Source organism: Schistocerca piceifrons, chromosome X (assembly GCF_021461385.2).
Source record: "Schistocerca piceifrons isolate TAMUIC-IGC-003096 chromosome X, iqSchPice1.1, whole genome shotgun sequence".
NCBI classification, from domain to species: Eukaryota; Metazoa; Arthropoda; class Insecta; order Orthoptera; family Acrididae; genus Schistocerca; species Schistocerca piceifrons.
The window spans coordinates 365,539,313-365,559,903 of NC_060149.1; the positions used below are offsets into that span (position 1 = coordinate 365,539,313).

Sequence of the window (20,591 nt, forward strand, 5' to 3'; positions counted from 1 at the left end):
TGAGGTAAAAACTACAGAGGGAGACCAAGATTTGAATACATTAAGAAGCTATAAATGGATGTAGGTTGAAGTGGTTGGGCAGACATGAAGACATTTGCACATCATAGAAAAGCGTGTAGCGCTGTCTTAAACTAATCTTCAGACTCTAAAATACTGCAACAGGGAAGTCAATAAGATACAGTATATTCTTTGCCTCAGTAGGTGGTGTTGATTGCTGCAACTGTTTCTCCCACAAGTATGTTACTGTGTAGACCTCGTCGCAGCCTGAGAGAGCTATTACGTTGACAAGAACCACAGATTTTTCGTGTTTCTAAAGTCTTAAGGTTTACCTGTCCTGAACTGAAAGCACAGTGCTGCATCGTCATGATCCTACTCGATGCCTTCCTACACCATTTTAACATTCATATCATTATAGCTACAGGGGTACATAGAATGCAACGTCGAATCGGAGCCTAGGTGTAACTTGGCGTTTCCTCACCCTTACGATACTACCATCAACACTGTTGTTATACTTTTAATGTTATTACACCTTCAATAATACTGTTTTATTGTTATGGTATATTAATGTAATCATGACACAGTCCATCATGTTCTTACTGGCTAATCACATAACACTGGAAACTAAAATAAAGGTAATTAAATTCTACCCTATCAAAAGTATCTAGTCATTCCTATGTACAGCGGCATTGATCACTAGGTGTCACAATAGGCAGACCCGCCAATATAAAAGGAGGCAAGGAGTATTTTGTTGTCAGTAGAGAATAGCCGTAAGGGGGATGAAAGATTTTTTTTACAAGGAAAATTATGTCCAGCCATAAAAATGATACAGATTTTCATATTTCCAGAGCCACAACCATCAGGAGGGGGTATTTCCGGTACTTCACTCAGTGTCGAATGTCTTCGGATTGAGACTGCAATCGTAGTATTTTATTGTAAGTACAGTGATAAAATGTGGCTGGTTTCGTAGGATGATTCTGCTTAGCTTACGTGGAGCACGTAGTGGTTGTGGCCTGTAGCAGGAACAAGTGACATTCGGCTTATGGCAGGAGCCGTTTGAACTGGCCAGGCTGGAGTACAAGAATGCAGCCGACCTAACCGGTCGCCCTCTGGTGGCTGAATAGAGAACTAATACTCAGTATGTGTTGAGCAGCCTTCGTGATCACGTGTGTTCTCCATAGAAATTTAAGAAGATTCAATATGGAGAGCGTTAGCATTGGACAGTCATTCCCTCCCACTTAAATTGTCTGGTTGACAGCTTCTGCACATTTCCTGTCTTTATTTGGTTGAGAGAACATCGATTGTGGTGTGTGTTGTCTGCATCTAGATGGTGAAAGACTTGTGGAAGAGATGTTTACTGGTTCTCTGGACATGAGAAACGTCTTAGTTGACTTTGTGAAGTAGAAGGAAGATTTGGAATCTGTTGCATCATTACAATCAGTATTCGTTAAAAAAATGGATCGGAGATTTTCTCAGCTTAGGGACTGGGTGCTGTGTTGTCCTTACATTCGTATCGTCACTGCTGATATGAAAGTCGCCTCACACCCACTGTCGCATCGTCTTTCGACTACTGAAATGGATGCATGGGCACAAACCAAAAGCCGATAGATTGGGAAAAAAGAGCAACAACATAATGGAGCACAACGGAGACAAACAAAGGTATCAGCTATATGGGTGACCCCACCCACCTGGAACGACAGAAGGGCAAATGAACATAAACATTGTAGTACTTAAATTAAGCGTTTTTTAGTACAAATTTCTGAATTTCTAAATGAATTGCTTTGTTTCCTTTGTAACTGCAGTTGTACTGTTATTAGTGTCTGTCTGTATTTATGCATGTATGTGTGTACGTATGTATGTGACACGTAGATAATGTATGTACATAGTACGTACATAACACCCAAAACGGATTACTACTAAAATGTGAGAATTATGGGTGGCTCTATCGTGAAACGAAAGGCCACAATGCAGGACAACAGAAAAAGGATAGAGACGTGGGCGTACAGAGGTATTTTTCCGTCTCTCTACAAAACAAATTAATCACGACAGATAATCGATAATAGAGTTGAGTAGGGTAAGTCTGCGCGGCGGGTACGACTGCGCAACGCTAATATCTCAGTTTTAATAAGCCAGCAGTTGGCTACTCTGCAGAACACGAAATAGCCTCAGTAGTTGACCATTTGTTGCAGTAGTTTGATGGCTGTCCTCGTGTTAACGGCTGCGTTTTATGTTGTGGAAATAAGCTACAACTCAGGCAATACTGGGCTACGAATTTTAACTTTATTCCATTGTGTACTACGATGTATTTCTAGTCTTGTGTCATATTAACACACCGACATTTCTATCAAGCAGTTTCCATGTGCAGACGAAAGCTGCAGTCTTGTAGTACGGGGCAAGTTTACGCGTCGTAAGTGGAGTAAAACTGCGCAGTGCGTTCTTACCCCACCCGTTATAACGTTGATATGAAGCTAGAAATGACTATGAACGTTACAGGCGGAAGATATGCACCGATAGTAGTCTTCAAAGACTCTTTTTTTCTATTTAGCGTTTTCAAAAGGAAAATCGAACGGAAGCCATGCACTCCAGAAACGCTAGAAGCTACAAAATAGGGCTTGAAAAATAGGACATATGAACTACAAGTAGCGAGAGGGCTTCGAATAGGTGATGCTGCCCTCAGGAATCGCCATAAAGAGATACGAGGCCATTTCAAATATACTTTTACATCTATACTGTTTTTTTATTTTGGGGACTGTTGATTACGTAAAGGTAAAATTAATACTCCTGCCCCTACTTTTTTTCATGGCTTTGGAGTAAACAACCTGGGAGAGTTCGGAAGAACTTTTAAGAATGAGCAGGAACTGGAATTCACCGAACATTGCAGATCTTTGGATAGACATTATGTACGACACTGAAAGACTTCAGAAGATTAGTTCATGGCTACTCTGAGAGGAATAGCATTAAAAAAAATTTTGACAAATATATTAGAAAGGCCCGAAAGGACTGGACTTATGATTTCATGCAGAGACGAAACCTTAGACTTCGCATCATACAGAATCCTAGTCTCGGACGTGAAATGGGGTTCAACAAACAGGAAACGAGCATGGTTTTTGATAATTTTTCGACGCAAATGGAAAGATATAAATTTGAACCTCATCGCGTATTTGACACGGATGAGTCGGGGATTACAAATGTTCCTAACAAAATTCCGGAAGTGATTGCAACATGTGGCAAGAAGTACATACGCAAAATTGTATCTGGAGAAAGAGGTCAGTTGATAACGGTTGTGTGTTGTATGGGAGCTGGGTAGAGTTAGTCCCTCCAGCAATAATATTTCGTTAGAAAAGGATGAAGAAGCGTTTCAAAGATGGTGCCCCTCCTGGGTCGCTAATTATGTGTTAGGACACTGGGTACATCAACTGAGTGGTTGGTTGGTTGGTTTGGGGTATAAAGGGACCAAACTACAGGGTCATCAGTCCCTTTTTCCTGAAGCAAGCAAGGCTCAAGATACAAAAACGCCCAAAGTACGTTTGAGAAAGTAAAAGGGGGAAAAGAAATAGGGAACCACAACTAAAAAGAAAACGAATGGAACGAACAAAAAACGGGGAAAACATACACCACAAGGAAAAGTAGAAGAGGGTATTAAAGCCATAGAGCGGATGGTCTGGGCTGGCTAATCACAATAATAAAAGAGGATGAGCTAGCCACTCTGCACCACATTAAAATGTCCACCCCAAAAAGACAAGGCGAGATGAACACATGTAGGGAAAAGACGACCACCAAGACAAACAAATGCAAAGAAAGTGTGACAGAGTTGAAATGGAGGGAAGGTGGCGGCCTCTGAGAGAATGCTAGTTGCCCACGCTTAGATAATACGATAAAAAAACCTCAAGAATAAAACGTAAAACTAAATCTACTGTTGAAGAATTGTCGCCCAACACCGAAGGTAGGGTGCTAGGGAGGTTAAAAGTCCGCCGCAGAGGGGCTAAAAGTGGGCAGTCCAGCAAGATGTGGACGACAGTCATAATTGAGCCACAGTGTCAGCGAGGTGGATCCTCGCGACGGAGGAGGAAGCCACGTGTTAGCCACGTATGGCCAATGTGTAGCTGGCAGAGAACCACAGAGTCCCTGCGAGAGGACCACATGGATGTCTTCCACAAATTCGTAGTCTCTTTAATGGCAGGCAGTTTGTTGTGCATACTGAGATTACGCCATTCTGTCTCCCAAAGCTGAAAAACCTTTCGGCATAACAATGATCGCAAGTCAGTTACAGGGATGCCGATATCCAGAAGCGGTTACCGTGTAGCCTGTTTGGCCAGCCTGTCGGAAAGTTCATTTCGTGGGATTCTGGCGAGGCCTGGGGTCCACGCAAACACCACAGAACGACTGAACCGTTCCAGGGCATAGATGGACTCCTGGATGGTCGCTACCAAAGGATGGCGTGGGTAGCACTGGTTGATAGCTTGTAGGTTGCTCAAGGAGTCCGTGCAGAGAAGAAACAAGTCGCCAGAGCATGAGCGGCTGCACTCAAGAGCACGAGAATGGCCGCCAGCTCTGCAGTGAAAACACTGCAGCCACCTGTCAAGGAGTCCTGTTCAATATGTCCTCCATGAACATACGCGAAGCCAACGTGACCATCAGCCATCGAGCCGTCGGTGTTAACCACTCCAGCCGACCGGAGTGGCCGAGCGGTTCTAGGCGCTACAGTCTGGAACCGCGAGACCACTACGGTCGCAGGTTCGAATCCTGCCTCGGGCATGGATGTGTGTGATGTCCTTAGGTTAGTTAGGTTTAAGTAGTTATAAGTTCTAGGTGACTGCTGACCTCAGAAGTTAAGTCCCATAGTGCTCAGAGCCATTTGAACCATTTTTTTGTTAACCACTCCATGGTCCCGGTACATGTCGAGAATCGAGAGGAAGTGACAGCGGAGAGCTGCGGGGTTAACTGAGTCCTTAGGACCATGTGAAAGGTCCAGGCGAAGCTTCGGCCTAGGTGTACACCATGGAGCTGTACATGAATGGACCTCGAGTATAGGTGGTAAAGGTAAGGACTCCGCTTCACACAGAACAGATCGGACGCGAACCGCAATCGTAAGCCCTGACCTCGGCCTCCGATGCGGGAGAGGAACCACCGTGGATGGGAAAAGGAGACGGTTATTCGGATGCTCAGGAGAATTACGAATGTGTGCAACGTAACTGGCGAGCAGTTGGCACGACTAACCTTCAATGGAGGGCCTCTGGCCTCCACCAGAACGCTGGTCACCGGACTCGGCGGGCATTGAGGTGCTGCCAGCACATCCACTACAGCTGAGTAAGATGGGGAAGCCACGTCATTCCGGCGCAGAAAACCAGTCCTAAGAATCGATATGTCCCCACTATAGTGAGTCGATCGTCATTAGGGTAAAGATCTGGTACTGGATGAACGGTATGACGCCGACAGAAGTGCATGACACACGACTTTGCGGCTGAAAACTGGAAGCCATGGGCTAGAGTCCATGACTGCGCCTTGTGGATGGCTTCCTGTAGGCGCCGCTCAGCAACACCAGTACTGGAGGAGAAGTATGAAATGCAGAAGTCGTCTGGATACAGAGGTGAGCTGCTGCTAGACTGTTAATGGCCACTAAAAATAGAGATACACTCAATACAGAGCCCTGTGGGACACCATTCTTCTGGACATGCGGGGGGGGGGGGGGGGGGGGGGCGGCTATGGGAAGCACCAACTTGGACATGGCACGTACGGAGAGACAAGAAATTTTGGATAAAAATCGGGAGTGAGACTGATGGGCCGATAGCTGTCCACATCAAGTGGGTTTTTACCGGGTTGGGCACTAGAATGAAGGTACTCTCCCACCATTGCGATGGAAAGACGCCATCGCACCAGATCCAGTTGAAGATGACGAGGATATGTCGCTTGTACTCGAAGGAGAGATGTTTGATCATCTGACTGTGGATCCGATCTGGCCCAGGAACTGCATCGGGGCAATGTGCAAGGACGCTGAGGAGCTTCCACTCTGTAAATGGAGCATTATAGGCTTCACTGTGACGTTCAGTGAACGAGAGGGCTTTCCTTTCCATCCGCCGTTTGAGGGTGCGAAATACTGGGGGATAATTCTCCGATGCAGAGGCTCGAGCATAGGGCTCAGCAAAGTGCTCGGCAATTACGTTTGCGTCGGTAGATAACACGCCGTTGATGTTAATGCCAGGAACACCTGTCGGGGTCTGGTACCCACAAACACGTCTGATCTTCGTCCAGACTTGGGAAGGTGACGTATGGCACCCAATGGTTGAGACGTTTCTCTCCAAACACTCCTGTTTCCGTTTTTTTATAAGCTGGTGAACGCGGGCACGGAGCCATTTAAAAGCTATTACTTGTTCTTGGGAAGGGTGCCGCTTATGTCGCTGTAGAGCTCGCCGATGCTCTTCAATGGCCTCCACGATTTCCGGCGACCACCAAAGTAGACTTTCGCCGGGGGCGCCCTAAAGAATAAGGAATCGTGTTTTCCGTCGCAGAAACGATCGTTCTAGTGACATGCTCAACTACCACGTCGATGGAACCATGTGGGAGAGATTCAACGGTGACAGCATAAGTGAAAGCTTCCCAGTCTGCCTTGTTTAAAGTGCATCTTGGTAGACGTCCGGGGAAATGGCTCTGGAAGAGTGACAGGAAGATGGAAAATGGTCACTAACACACAAGTCATCGTGGGTTCTCCAGTGGACAGATGGGAGAAGTCCTGGGCTGCAGAGGGATAAATCAATGGCCGAGTAGGTGCCATGAGCCACACTGAAATGTGTGGGGGCCCCAGTATTTAAGAGGCAGAGTTCGAGTTGAGACAGGAAATTTCGACACCTCTACCTCGGCCAGTAAGCACAGTGCCACCCCAAAAGGTGTTATGGGCGTTAAAATCTCCCAAAAGTAGGAAAGGTTTATGGAGTTGATGAATTAGTGCAGCCAATGCTTTCAGGGGTATTGCATCATCTGGAGGAAGATATACTTTGCAGACAGTTATTTCCTGCATCATCCTTATCCTGACAGCCACCGCTTCAAGATGCGTTTGAAGGGGCACAGGTTCACTGCATACTGAGTTCAGGACATAGACACAGACTCCAACTGACACTCTGTTATAGTCGCTACGGTTCTTGTGATATCCTCTATAGCATCAGAGGGCAGGGGTCCGCATTGCCATGAACCAGGTTTCCTGGAAGGCAATGCAGAAAGCAGGTGTAAAGCTTAACAGTTGCGATAGCTCAGCCAGGCGGTGGAAAAAAACGCCGCAATTCCACTGGAGTATGACGTTATCGTGAGGCTGGGAAGGCATGAAGCATGCAAGGAAGCCAGTTATGCCTCAGGATCATCTGCTGCCACCGACTGAATATTTGTATCCATTCCTATTGTGGATGAGGCATCAATGAGTTCCAGGTCCTCAGGGGACGATGAGATCTCCACCTCATCCGCAGGTGAAAAACTGGTAGGGAGTGGTGGTGTTGGGGCCACTGGAGTGTCGTTTTCCTTAGCAGACTTCTTTGTTTGCTTGCCCTCTCGCTTCACTTTAGGGACTTGCTGGGAGGACTTCTCCAAAGTAGCTTCAGGCGCAGAGGAAGACCGTGAAGCTCTTTGTCCAGCAGCTTTTGGATCCTTTAGCCACTGGCAAGTGTCCGCTGTGGCATAAGTGGAGTCCTTGGGAGAGAGGGTACTCAATGATTTTCCGCTCCTTTTGGAGTACTGTGCAGTCTGGCGAGCAGGGGGAATGCTGCTTTCCGCAGTTGATACAAGTGGGAGGAGGCGCACAGGGAGTATCTGGATGCAGTGGACGTCTGCAGTCTCGACATGTGGCGCTGGAAGTGCAGCGGGAAGACATGTGCCCGAATTTCTAGCACTTAAGGCACCGCATGAGGGGAGGGATGTATGGTTTAACGTCACAGCAGTTAACTATCAACTTGACCTTTTCAGGCAATGAATCACCCTCAAAGGCCAAGATGAAGGCACTGGTAGCAATCTTGTTGTCTTAGGGTCCCCAGTATACGCGCCGGATGAGATGAACACCCCGCCGTTCTAGATTGGCGCGGAGCTCGTCGTCAGACTGCAAGACGAGGTCGCCATGAAATATAATCCCCTGGACCATGTTGAGGCTTTTATGGGAGAGTGATGGAAACAGGAATATCACCCAGTCAGTCTCAAATGAGTAAGCCCGTGATTGAGCTGGGGATACTGTCTGAATCAAGACTGCACCGCTTCTCATCTTGGACAGCGCTGTCACTTCCCCAAACTTATCCTCAAGATGTTCAACAAAAAATTGAGGCTTCGTAGGTAGAAAGGAGTCCCCGTCCATTCTGCTACAGACTAAATACCGAGGCAAATATGGCTCTCTTCTTTCTGTAGCCCTACATTCCTCCCATGGTGTAGCGAGAGAGGAAAACGATTTAGGGTCATATCTGCCAGCATTGTACTCGATCTTACCATTTTTAGTGACTGCTGGCGCCGTACAGAGACCAGCAAGACATGACTTAGTGCGATTCATTGCGGGTAATCCGCAATGGGCGCCACCCAGCCACAGCAAAGGCCACCTCGCATGATGGCTGTTGCCGGGAGTCCTGATGCCCCAGGAAGACAGGCGTCGACTCCTTGGTATACGTGAGGAGTTTACAGCTCAGTCATCAGCAGTGTGATCCCTGTGTTGTCAGGGGGCTACCACCAAATAGGTACATGATGACCCCACTACGGACTGGCTACAGTGCTGGTTATTGGGCGCAGAGAAGTCCAGTATTGTCATGGGGGTGAACGGAAAAAGATGACATTCCCCGGAGAGTGTCCTCGCCGAAATAATTGAATTGCAGGTGGAGATGCAAAGCCATGACAAGAGGTTCAGGAGATCGAATCTAAGGGCACTCGTGCACCACGTAAGGCGTCCTTCCCCATGTGGCCCGCACTTCTGAAGAATTTAGAATGGGACCTGAACTCATGGGGCCGAAAAGTGTGAGACACATTTTAGTCGCTTCTTATGACGGGCAGGGATATGTCGGGCCTATTCTAACCCCCGGACCTGCAGGGGAGATACATCGACTGAGATCTGTATTTCACTTGGTTACAACATTTTGAGAAATATACACAGCCGACGCAAGAAAATCCAGTCTTGTTAATTCTGGACGATCACTCATCACATTTGTGTCTGAAGGCCGTTCTTTAGTTCACAGACCGTAGCATTCGTGTTCTTATCATTTCTCGACACAGCAACCACAAACTACAGTCACTGGATCACTGGTTATTCAAGCCGCTGATGGACTTTTATTCACAAGAATGCGACCAGTGGCTAACTAATCACGCTGGATATGTATTTGCACAAGAATTTATTGCTGAACTGTTTGGAAACTCTAGTCAAAAGATGGCCACTAAGACGAAGGCAACAAAAGCGTTCAAGATATGCGGCATTTACCCAATCGATCGTCAAATATTCCTCGAAGATGATTTCCTGCCTTCGACCGTTATAAGACAAAGTGATAAATTTAATGATGCATCCACAGTTGAAGCTGGATCTCTCCAGAACCAAAGTTCACAGACATCTATAAATGAACCACAAGCAGCACGAAGTACTTCAGTTTCCCCCCACCCCCCAAAAAAAAAAATCATTTGCCAAGAGGAAAAGATAAATAAAAAAGACAGAAGAAAGGGGAGAAGTCAGAAACAGTATCTGGGACGCAATCGAGAACAACATGAATCCCAATCAACAGAACAAGAAATAAAGAAACAAAAGAGGAAACTGTTTGATTCAAATAAAGCCAAAATAAGAAAAGAAAGAAAGAAAGAAAGAAAAGCAAAACTTCAACACGTCGAAGGAAAATCCACAAACTTTTCACTGTCCAAGCTGTCCACCAACACAACACAAGGCTGGATTCAATGTCTTAAGTGCGAGGAGTGGTGGCATGAATCCTGCTCTTGGTGTGGAGGTTCTGGATACTTCATTTGTGATCTCTGTTAAACAGGTTTTCCTTCAGCTGGAAAATTTTTGCAGATTTTTGTTCACAGGCCACAGAATTGTTCATTAAATCAAAGTATCAAAAGTAACTATATGCTGAGAGACAAGGTAAATTATTTTTATGTATGCTATAAATGAAATAAAAAAGAAGAACTGAATGGTACATATGTTTTACCATTTAACAACAATGAGCAAATTTACCCCACTAGAAATGCGCTCTTACCCTAAGGTCGGGTAATACGCCACATTTGCATTATTTTTTACTTAGTGCGAATTACGGTTTAAATTAAGTCAGTTAAAATGGCAGTTAAAATATAATTGTAATTCGTGAAGTCTCCTTCAGTAAAATAGTAAACCCTATAATATTAAATAATATATAAATAATATATGGCAACGGCTTCCTCGCAGTGGCTACACCGGTTCCCGTGAGATCACCGAAGTTAAGCGCTGTCGGGCTTGGTCGGCACTTTTATGGCCGCCATGCGCTGTTGCCATTTTTCGGGGTGCACTCAGCCTCGTGATGCCAATTGAGAAGCTACTCGACCGAATAGTAGCGGCTTCGGTCAAGAATACCAGCATAACGAGCGGGAGAGCGGTGTGCTGACCCCATGCCCCTCCTATCCGCATCCTTCTCGGAGGATGACACGGCGGTCGGGTGGTCCCGATGGGCCACTTGTGGCCTGTAGACGGAGTGGTTTTTGTATAAATAATATATAATAAATAATATTATATTATAATTATACGTAAAAATATAATTAATAAATAATGTATTGTTGTTGTGCTCTTCAGTCCTGAGACTGGTTTGATGCAGCTCTCCATGCTACTCTATCCTGTGCAAGCTTCTTCATCTCCCAGTACCTACTGCAACCTACATCCTTCTGAATCTGCTTAGTGTATTCATCTCTTGGTATCCCTCTACGATTTTTACCCTCCACGCTGCCCTCCAATACTAAATTGGTCATCCCTTGATGCCTCAGAACATGTCCTACCAACTGATCCCTTCTTCTAGTCAAGTTGTGCCACAAACTCCTCCCCAATTCTATTCAATACCTCCTCATTAGTTATGTGATGTACCCATCTAATCTTCAGCATTCTACAGTAGCACCACATTTCCAAAGCTTCTATTCTCTTCTTGTCCAAACTATTTATCGTCTACGTTTCACTTCCATACATGGCTACACTCCATACAAATACTTTCAGAAACGACTTCCTGACACTTAAATCTATACTCGATGTTAACAAATTTCTCTTCTTCAGAAACGCTTTCCTTGCCATTGACAGTCTACATTTTATATATAATATTATATATAATATATAATATAAAACCGTAAGTGCGCACCCTTGCCCCTCTTAAAACTATCGGCACGAAGCTCCACAATGCACTGTAAAATGGTTTGCGGAGGATGTAAGTAGCTTAAAACAGCAAGACCCGTAGGCATCTGACGATGACCGCCTACTGTCAAAACTTTTCTTTTTCAAACCTACTTGAAGTTCAATAAATCACGAGTGAGGCAGTAAAAATTGTTTCCGTATGAGCGGTGCGTACCTCCCGCTACTGTTGGGGCGCCGCCGTCGCTGCCGCCGCATTGTCGCCTTGGGAAAGGCGGCTGGTGGTGGGGGTCCCGGCCCATAACACCAGCGCTCCAGCGCGGCCATGCTAACAGTATTCCGCTGGACTCCACAGCAGCTGTACGCGATCCAAGATGGCCGCCGCCTGCATCGCTGTGTTTGCAACATCCTTGTAGTATCCTCGCTCCAGAGCACCACATTTCGTGTCGAGCAGCTGCTTCAGCGTCCATGTATCCGTCCGACGTACCAGGTGAGCGTCGCCTGCAAACATTCTCTTGCACAGCTGTTGGTGTCGCTCTCTAGACTACTCGCTTTTTCGTTGCATGGCACACAAACATCTGCCGGCATTCCAAAGTTCATAGACCAAGCGCGTGTGTCATCACTGCCGGGCTCTCTTTTTGTTGTTAGAGCGCCTGACAGCAACGCAGCAAACTGCATTAATCTTTAATCGCTGTACGCTTGTATGTTGTTCCGATAAGTTTAAATGGAGTATGTTAAGTGCGTAATCAAGCGCTCTTTTCATTTAAATAAAGAACTATATGTGTGAGTGTAGGATAAGAGCAAAAAAAGCCCTTTCTTTAAAATGTGATTATTATTAAAACAGTTTCAAAATACTAGACGAACTAGTTTGCTTGACAGAACCAATTACTTATGGGATGCTGATGACGACTTGCTAGACAGTTATCCCATAATAAATATTGGTGCCTTCTCACTAAACGAATCGATATTTAGTTCATGCAACAAGTTCATGCAATATTTTGAACTTCTCAACGGACCCAAATAGCCATTTTTTTCCACGTGTTTTCTTTTTCTTCTTTTTGAAATTATAACTTTCAGACCCGCGTCCCATAGTGTAGACGATGTCAAATTATTTTAATGAAAGTTGTGTTCATTTGTGGAATACATGAGCAGATTTTGTATCTATGTAATCCCAATTAGCAACAGCAAATTCTTCATACAGTTTTTGTAAACTGATATGTGTTGCATTTTATAATTCTGTGAGCGGATTGTAAACCATTACTTGTCTAAAAGAATGTTTTACTGGAGAGATGGCACTGTTAAGAGCTCACCTGTTGCTTTTCGCAGACCCCGCTCTCTGTTCTGAGAGCAGAAAAAAATAGCTGTATTCGGATGTGAACTCTGGAGAAATGTTTAAAGCCGTACCAGTGAGTGTGTGTGTGTGTGTGTGTGTGTGTGTGTGTGTGTGTGTGTGTGTGTGTTTTATTAGTTTTGTCACGTACGGCCTGTGTCCAGAAAGCAAAGGTCCATATGCTTTTCGTAGCAAGTTGCTCTGAGTAATTTACAGAACTTGAAAGCAACGGACTTTTAATACCTTATCGTGGTATTGATGCTCTCATGCGTAAGATGCTTGGGCTGAAAGGAGGCGAATCGATCAACGTGACTCTGAAAAACATTCTGTTGGGACGTAGGACATGCAATAAATCTAACTTGGCTTTCGAGAATTGATCGCCAAATTACGCGAGTTAAATGATTTGGCCGATCAGTCCCTCGTCTCTGTGGTGGATTATACAGCAAGTTTTCCATTCATTAGGCTAAGGAGGATACAAGGAAGGTCATAAGGTTTTCGCCAATTTTAAGCAGTTCAGTTTAGCAAAAATTTTGATATTCCGCGTTAGCGTAGGGGCAGGGGTTACATGTTAGTGTCACTGGTGATTACGCAAATCGCATAAGATTTGTGTTAAAGGGTGATTAGGTACTGCTGTCATTTGCAAATCAATTTGGTAGTAGTGTGAGGGAAGAAAACTTGCATGCCTCCGTATGCTAATCGGCGCTGCTAAGAAACATCGCTCCCTGCTTGATTCTGTAAGCTGTCTAGTTCGCGGGGGAAAATAAAATTTTCTTCAGAGTCTTCCAATGGATCAGATTTCTGACTTCCTTAATAGTTTCATGTGGTGGTTTCACTTTGAATACCATAGCTACTGCAGCATAGAACTAGATGCTTGGCGATTGATATTTTTTCAGGTATTGATCACAAATTCTCAGATCATTATCTCCTATTTCCGCGCAGTAGATTTACAATCAATTTAGGCCACGAACATAGAACGTAGAAACTGTTCTCTTCGAAATATATTTAGAGTTACAGATTAAAGATGGTCGGAGTAGAGATTTTAGACTTATGCTTAAAGCAGAGTAGAAGTAGGGGAGATTAGGTAACGGAGCGCCAGCCTAATTATTCAAAGACCTGCACACAAGCTTTAACTTCCATTTAAAGTCTCGGTGACTTGCGCTGCTGAAAAGGCTTTGTTTTATAAAACATGCTGCATGGTTTGATTTCTCGTTGAACCTTGTACGTCGTACCTAATAAGCTCTTTCATGATAAAAGCAATATTCGGACGGATAACTGCTGCTCTGGGTATATAACAGTTCGATTTACTATGTAGATCAACCAAAAACAGTAGTTAAGTGTTAGTGTTAAAATGCAGTCGCCACAGTCTATTCGTTAATGGAAGGAAAATAATAAATGTGAAGGATTACACTGATTTGATAGATACCGCCTACAAAATGTTGACTACCAGGTGACAGAGAATAAAGCTGTTGTTGTATCGGATATATTTGTTGCCAGGGCGTATCAAAACCTGAAGACCTAACTAAATTTTGATACATCCTGTTTACTGTCATTGTATTGAAAATAAGCCCGATAAAGGTACAAACTGAAGAGACTTAGAATGCTTGTGCTTAAGAGACAAAGATAATTTAATAGGAGGAGGAATGAAAGTTAAAATGAAGAGAAGAGGCGAAAGGGAGGACTGTTCAAAAATAAGTCGGGTAAGGATAATTTCAAATCAAACGAACTTTGGAAGGAACAGAAGACAGATGAATAATCGTGGGTGTGGGAGTGTATGGCGGAGTCGCCTACGTCAGTATGAACGACTGCGGCATGTTTAGTTGGCGTATAGAGCCTGGGAAGTCACTGTCTGTCTGCCTCACAAAGCATCCTCAATTTCTTATTCTTACGGCACGTATGCACGATATGACGGAAGCTCCAGAACTGTCTGCCTCGAATGCCGATTGTGTAAATTTCCCCAACAGTTTCGCGAGAAAAACGTCACCTTTCTAACAGTTCCTCGGTTCCCCATCATATTTCGTCATGTAGGCTGTTAAAAGTCCATCGGTGTCTCTCTCAATTTCCAATCTGCTGCAATGCCCTTTATAAAGGCTCTGGTCGCCTGAGCAGGACTCTTAGTCGGTAATTTTAGCAATTTGCATTCGGTTTTCTTATACAATCGCACAGTGCGTGTCCGAGAACTCGTCCAACAAATTAGTTCCATATTCACCTTCCCTAACACTAATTTCACGTACAGGACACGTCTTATCGCTTTGTAGTATTACACCTCGATATTTAAACGAAGTGTGACCTCCAGAAGTTCGCCACTAAATTTGTAATAGAATAATATCGGATTATTCTTATTTGTAGTGGTCGTTACCTTGCATTTACCTACAATAAAATCGCCTAATGAGGGCGGTGCCACAAAGAAGTAGGAAAAGATGTCGAGGAATTGTTATGCTAAATATCTACAAATCGTACGTCCGCCGGAAGTTGACGGGTATTGGCCATTACTGTTGGTGGAAAATCCTTCGCCCTTGCAATATCACATTGCAGGCCGGTTGTTCGCCCCTGTCTGCTTCACAGCTACGAACCGGTTTTCCCGGCCCATTTGAGACCTTATATTTTACGTGGAAAGGAAGCCTAATGGAATTCCCTGTCCTAAGCCAAACTCTTTAAGAGAATTTTGAGTTTAGCTTGACACCTGACCGTTATGAACATTATTGCATTGCCTTCACTCACTGAAACGGCTATTTCCCGAAAGGCACTCTGACCTACACAGCGCAGTGACAGTTTACTCAGGACGAATTGGCTTGGATCCTGTTCTTGATGGTTGGCTAGAACTGTAACAGATTGCTCGTAAGATACACAATCTGTAGGCAAGTCTTGTCTACATAACGGAAGTGTTCCTCGTAAAACGAGTCGTTGAAAGATACGAGGCCCAGGACTAAGTTTCTGGAGGAAAGCTGACGCTTGTCCTTCCGGCAGATAATCCTCCCTGTGCCCCTTGGCCAGTTTTTGTGAACGTGAATGGTGCCATCGGCCCAGCGGGACTCCTTCCAGAGGAATGTGGCCTTCGAACGCCCCACACGAGCGCCATATTTCTGCGCTTCCTCACTTTGTATAGCTCTGACAAGAACGTGCTGACGTTTCTAATCGCAACACTTAATAATGTGTACTGTGTAACCAGAAAGTTCGATAAATAATTTCGCAATTATCAAGGAAATGTTTGTTCTGTGTAGACATATCTGAAGAACAAATACCTTGCTCGGCCTTAATTTCCCTACTGTGTAAATTTTCTCATTAGTGAAGAGGTAATTTCCACTCACAATTATTCCATAAAACAGTATTACTTGTGTGTTGGGTCGTCTGAGTGGTAAATTTGTGAACTTTCTCCTCGTTGAAATAGCACTTTTTACAGAAGCTTAGCTCCTGCGTGATGCAACAGTTTGGTGGTTAGAATTCTGTTGCAGTGCCACTATAGTGACTATCTGAAATCTAGACTTTTCCACAGTTACAGCTTAAGTGCTGAATTTCACGACGGAGAAATAGGAATATGTGTCTAGAATTCGTAGAAATGGTGGAGGAAAACTGTCTACTATAAACAGAACTCGCGTTGGTGGCCATTATGGATTACTGGCTGCTCTGGTCGGCTAGGTAGAGTCGCTAAGATTCCGTGCCCAGCAGCATAGCTCGGCTACACGTTAAGTACTCGAAGAGTCTGATAACACATTTACACATTTATTTTATGCATGGTTGGCCGTACTTGACTACTACGCTCTCAAGAACGTATTACGTTAATTCTCTTCTTCCTGCGTTTCCCCTTCTCATAACGTATGAATGGAGCTTTTCATATAAGTCTCGAATGACCTTTTCGTGGTAGGGAAGTGACATAAAGCCCTTATCTTGCTTGTTCATGTACAGGTATTTATTACTTAGCTTCTGGCGCAGTATTTTGAGTACCCATAAAAATGCGATAATTCTTGTATTAAAGAATTCTGCAGTAAAGCAATATGAACCACATAAACTGGACTCTTAACACTCTGATTTTATTGGGGTATTGTAATGTTGGCTCCGTACATATCGAGTGTACAGGTGGCGTAACCTGCGCGACCTGATGTTTTCCCAGGTCATTTCTAACTTCGTAGCGCCTGTCAATCCCCTCTCTCTCTCTCTCTCTCTCTCTCTCTCTCTCTCTCTCTCTCTCTCTGCTAATCTTACCCTATTATTTCTTTTTCTTCAGACTAGTTAATTTAGTCTCAAAACTTAATTCCTTATGTACTACTGCTGTGCATTTGTTAGATATCATTACTTGCATTAGGAAAGAAAGTAACGAGTAAATTACTTAATACAAACTTAGATTGACATTTCTGAAATACCATAAATTCATTACCATATGTATACTACTATTTTTCTCTTCTCGGATGGGCCGTCTAAGGATCACTTGCCAAATTAAATTCCTGATAGGTCAGTACTGTTAACACCTGTTAACTACATTTTGTCTTCCTTCCATGCAATAAACACATTGTAATGTTAGCTTACTCAGGATGTTTGGTTTAATGTAAGAGTGGACCTGAAGGTCCCAATCTTCCCAGGAGGAATAAACAAGTAAAAGTTAAGGTTTAATAGCATTGCTTTATTTTGCCTGAAGTAATGTGCAGACTGTCGAATATCAAGATTTAATTGGAGTTTACATGGCCGTTTCAGAATTGTCGATTCACGAAGAACTGTCCTTATGAAGAAGCATATATTTCGAATGAACACCAATATGGTTGTGCAAGCATGTTTAAATTTATCGGAGACTGTTCTGGGAGGTGGGGGGTCAGCAGCATCACAGCCCCTTATGATCCTGCAGTTTCCCGTACCTGTACTTGGACCACCATTTTTCTGAAGTCAGTGACAAGCGGATGCAGTTTCGAAAGATTGATTAATCATCATGTTATCCATTTTGCTTGGAGAACACCGCCCGTACCTGTACTTGGACCACCATTTTTCTGAAGTCAGTGACAAGCGGATGCAGTTTCGAAAGATTGATTAATCATCATGTTATCCATTTTGCTTGGAGAACACCGCAGCTGTTTTCGTCTGCTGGAATTCTAGGCAGTTGTAAGCTTTTCCTGTAGCTGGTTGCAGTATTTCTTACAGTGTAATTTGATTAATCATCTACTGCTCTTAGCTGCCCGTGAAGCTCTGAATGTCCCGGGTATGTTCGCGAGACTAGGAACTTCAGTGGTGACTGGTCTAATTCAGTCGTTCGGGATAGTTTAATGTTACTACTGAGAGAGCGTCCACAGAAAACTGGACACACATGACACTTTTGGGTACTATGTTGCATGACTTTAGGAATGTTACCTCTGGGATTATTCGCTTCCGTGTTGGTGGATTATCCGATCGCGAATCGGGATGATACGAAGACTTCCTAGCAAACAGAACTCAGTCGTTCTCTGTGTGGAGATGGTTAGGAGCAGAAGTAGCATAGGGCGTGCCTTGCAGATATGTGGCCGTGACTGTTCTCGAGATATAAAGTGTTTCACAATTCCTATGAAGGTCGGATTACTTTGAAATCTCCCGCTTCACGGATCACAAAAAGCGGAGATAATGAGCTGTGACCCGTGTATTCTACAGGCGCCCATAGCATGGGGAATGTTTCGTGTACTCGTCAGGTTCTCTTCTGTGTGACGGAGGACGTCATTCACAGGCTAGGGTGCGGCGCATCTGTGAAGTACCACAGTCAACGCTCTTATTTGCGAACGTGTCAGTTTCTCGCAGCCGTTGTTGCAATTGGACGAAAATGGTATGTGATGTTACTACAGTAGGGACTGGCGATGACGCCCTCTTCTCAGTTTGTGTGCTTATCCTGGTGAGGGGAAATTTTAAAGCGATTTATATCCAAACGACACGTTTCTGAACATCGGTTCCATACCAAAGCTTTATCTAAGTTCCCTCTACAACCCCTAGAAAACTGAATTGGAATTGTGAAACACCATGTGTGTAGGCTGTCCACGGATTATGCAGATCTAATTTAAACCGGAATGTAACAGATTTGGTTTCATAGGAATAATAATTGTCTACAGAAATCTCGTGCAAAATGTTTCAGAATACTGTCTTCTTATTGCGGGACTATTATTTAATAAGTAGAGACCGGATTATATGCATCATAAAAACCCTAAAATATGTATGCAACTATGCATGAAAAATACGTAAAAATGCATGAAAAGTGTCGCAGTGTGCAAGATCAAATAATAAAAAAATATGGTAGTTACTGCGTGCATTATATCTGAAAGTCGAACCTGTGCATATCAGTTACGAGGAAGGGCGCCGGCCACGCGAAAAATCGGAACTCTGATTTTTCTGAATACTTTCTGGTAGAGGGTAGGAAGGGGGTCTTTCTGGGATTATTTTTTAAAATTTTGCAAAATGGGGAGGCATACGGTGTTTAAAGAATTGTTCTTTCTTTGTTATTGTTGTCGGTAACAAGTGGATGCGATGCGAGTGAGTCGCAGCTACAGGACCAACTTCGAGATATATCGCACGCGGAGGGGCACACTCAAAAACTCGGTAATATTTTATTTAAAAAACATATAATCATGATTGTTTTGAACTGTATTAACTTTCAATTAATACTATTGGACCAAAGCACCATTTACAATTTATTTTACATTTTTATACTATTGTAAACATAAACGACCAAGTACTGTTTCAAATGTTCGGTAGGACGATTGTGTCTTCGATCACCCGAAACATTTTTATAAGCAGAAAAGGACCGTTCTACATCAGCTGAGGTAACTGGGCAGCATTTGAATTTGGGTGCTATGTTGGCACTCCCAGTTTCTGGTAAAAGTTCACCTGTCCCATTAATAAAACTGTTTGGCACAAGGGTTCAAAACCTGGGTTATTGTTTAAAATGTTTGAAAACTTTCAAGTTTTCCTGGGAATGTCTCTGGCAGTGACGAGTTCACCAGAGTCATTTTATTCATTAACTGAACAGATTCATTCAACGCCAAATCGTGAGTTTCAAGCTTTTTAATATTTGTAGATATATGGGAAAAATGAGTGTTCATCACAGCAATGTTTTTTTTAATACCGGAATCATTAAAAGCTTCAAATAGTTCAAATGGCTCTGAGCACTATGGGGCTTAACATCTGAGGTCATCAGTCCCCTAGAACTTAGAACTACTTAAACCTAAGTAAACTAAGGACATCACACACATCCATGCCCGAGGCAGGATTCGAACCTGCGACCGTAGCAGTCGCGCGTTTCCAGACTGAAGCGCCTAGAACCGTTCGGCCACCTCGGCCGGCCATTAAAAGCTTTCTTGCACTGGCAAACTGCCAAAGCCTTTGCACTATCGAAGTCGTTTACTACCCCTCTAATGTCCTCGAAATGTTAATTATAAAATAACACAGCTTCGACCCATGTACCGCAAAGAGTTACCACTGGTTCGGGAGGTAAAGGCGCATTTAGCGGTTTTTCTCTGTAAGTCTTGATGCGAACAGGAGCCTTTAGAAACACTTTCTTTGTGAATGAAATCAGTTTATTTACATTCACAAACGTGGAACGTACTTCAGCAAGGCGATGCATTCCATGAGCAAAGGACGTCACATGAATCAAATTGGGATAAAATACCCGGAGGGCTTTTCCTGCTTTGATCATATAGGGAGCAGCATCTGAAAAAAAACAAACACCCGTTCATCTTGCAGAAGATTCTGGCAATATTTTTCTAATACCCTCATTCATAAATCTGGCGATCGTAGAATGATGTACTTTAAGTTGTTTGCAGGCCACTAAATAGGAAGAAGACTCTTCTTTTAAGGCACCAACAATTAAATTTGCAATGTAACGGCCACAGGTGTTCAGACAATGCTGTTCTTGAGTTCATTGCGTATTTCTTCCAGAAAATTTACGTAAATTGTCGGTATGTAATTTATACGCAATATTGATTCATCTGGTATATTTTGATCTAAGTAATATTTGTGCAGGAAGCCTTTGAGGAT

At 43.7% G+C, this 20,591-nt stretch overlaps 1 protein-coding gene across 1 annotated transcript in view; it reads left to right on the plus strand.

Annotated features, from left to right (window-relative positions):
* Positions 1-11,631: 11,631 nt before the first annotated feature.
* The window catches only part of LOC124721457, a 251,326-nt gene continuing 242,366 nt past the window's right edge, over positions 11,632-20,591 (plus strand). The window contains exon 1 of the mRNA XM_047246443.1: positions 11,632-11,780. The gene's annotated coding sequence lies outside the window, so the exon portion shown is untranslated. The remainder of the gene's footprint in view (positions 11,781-20,591) is intronic.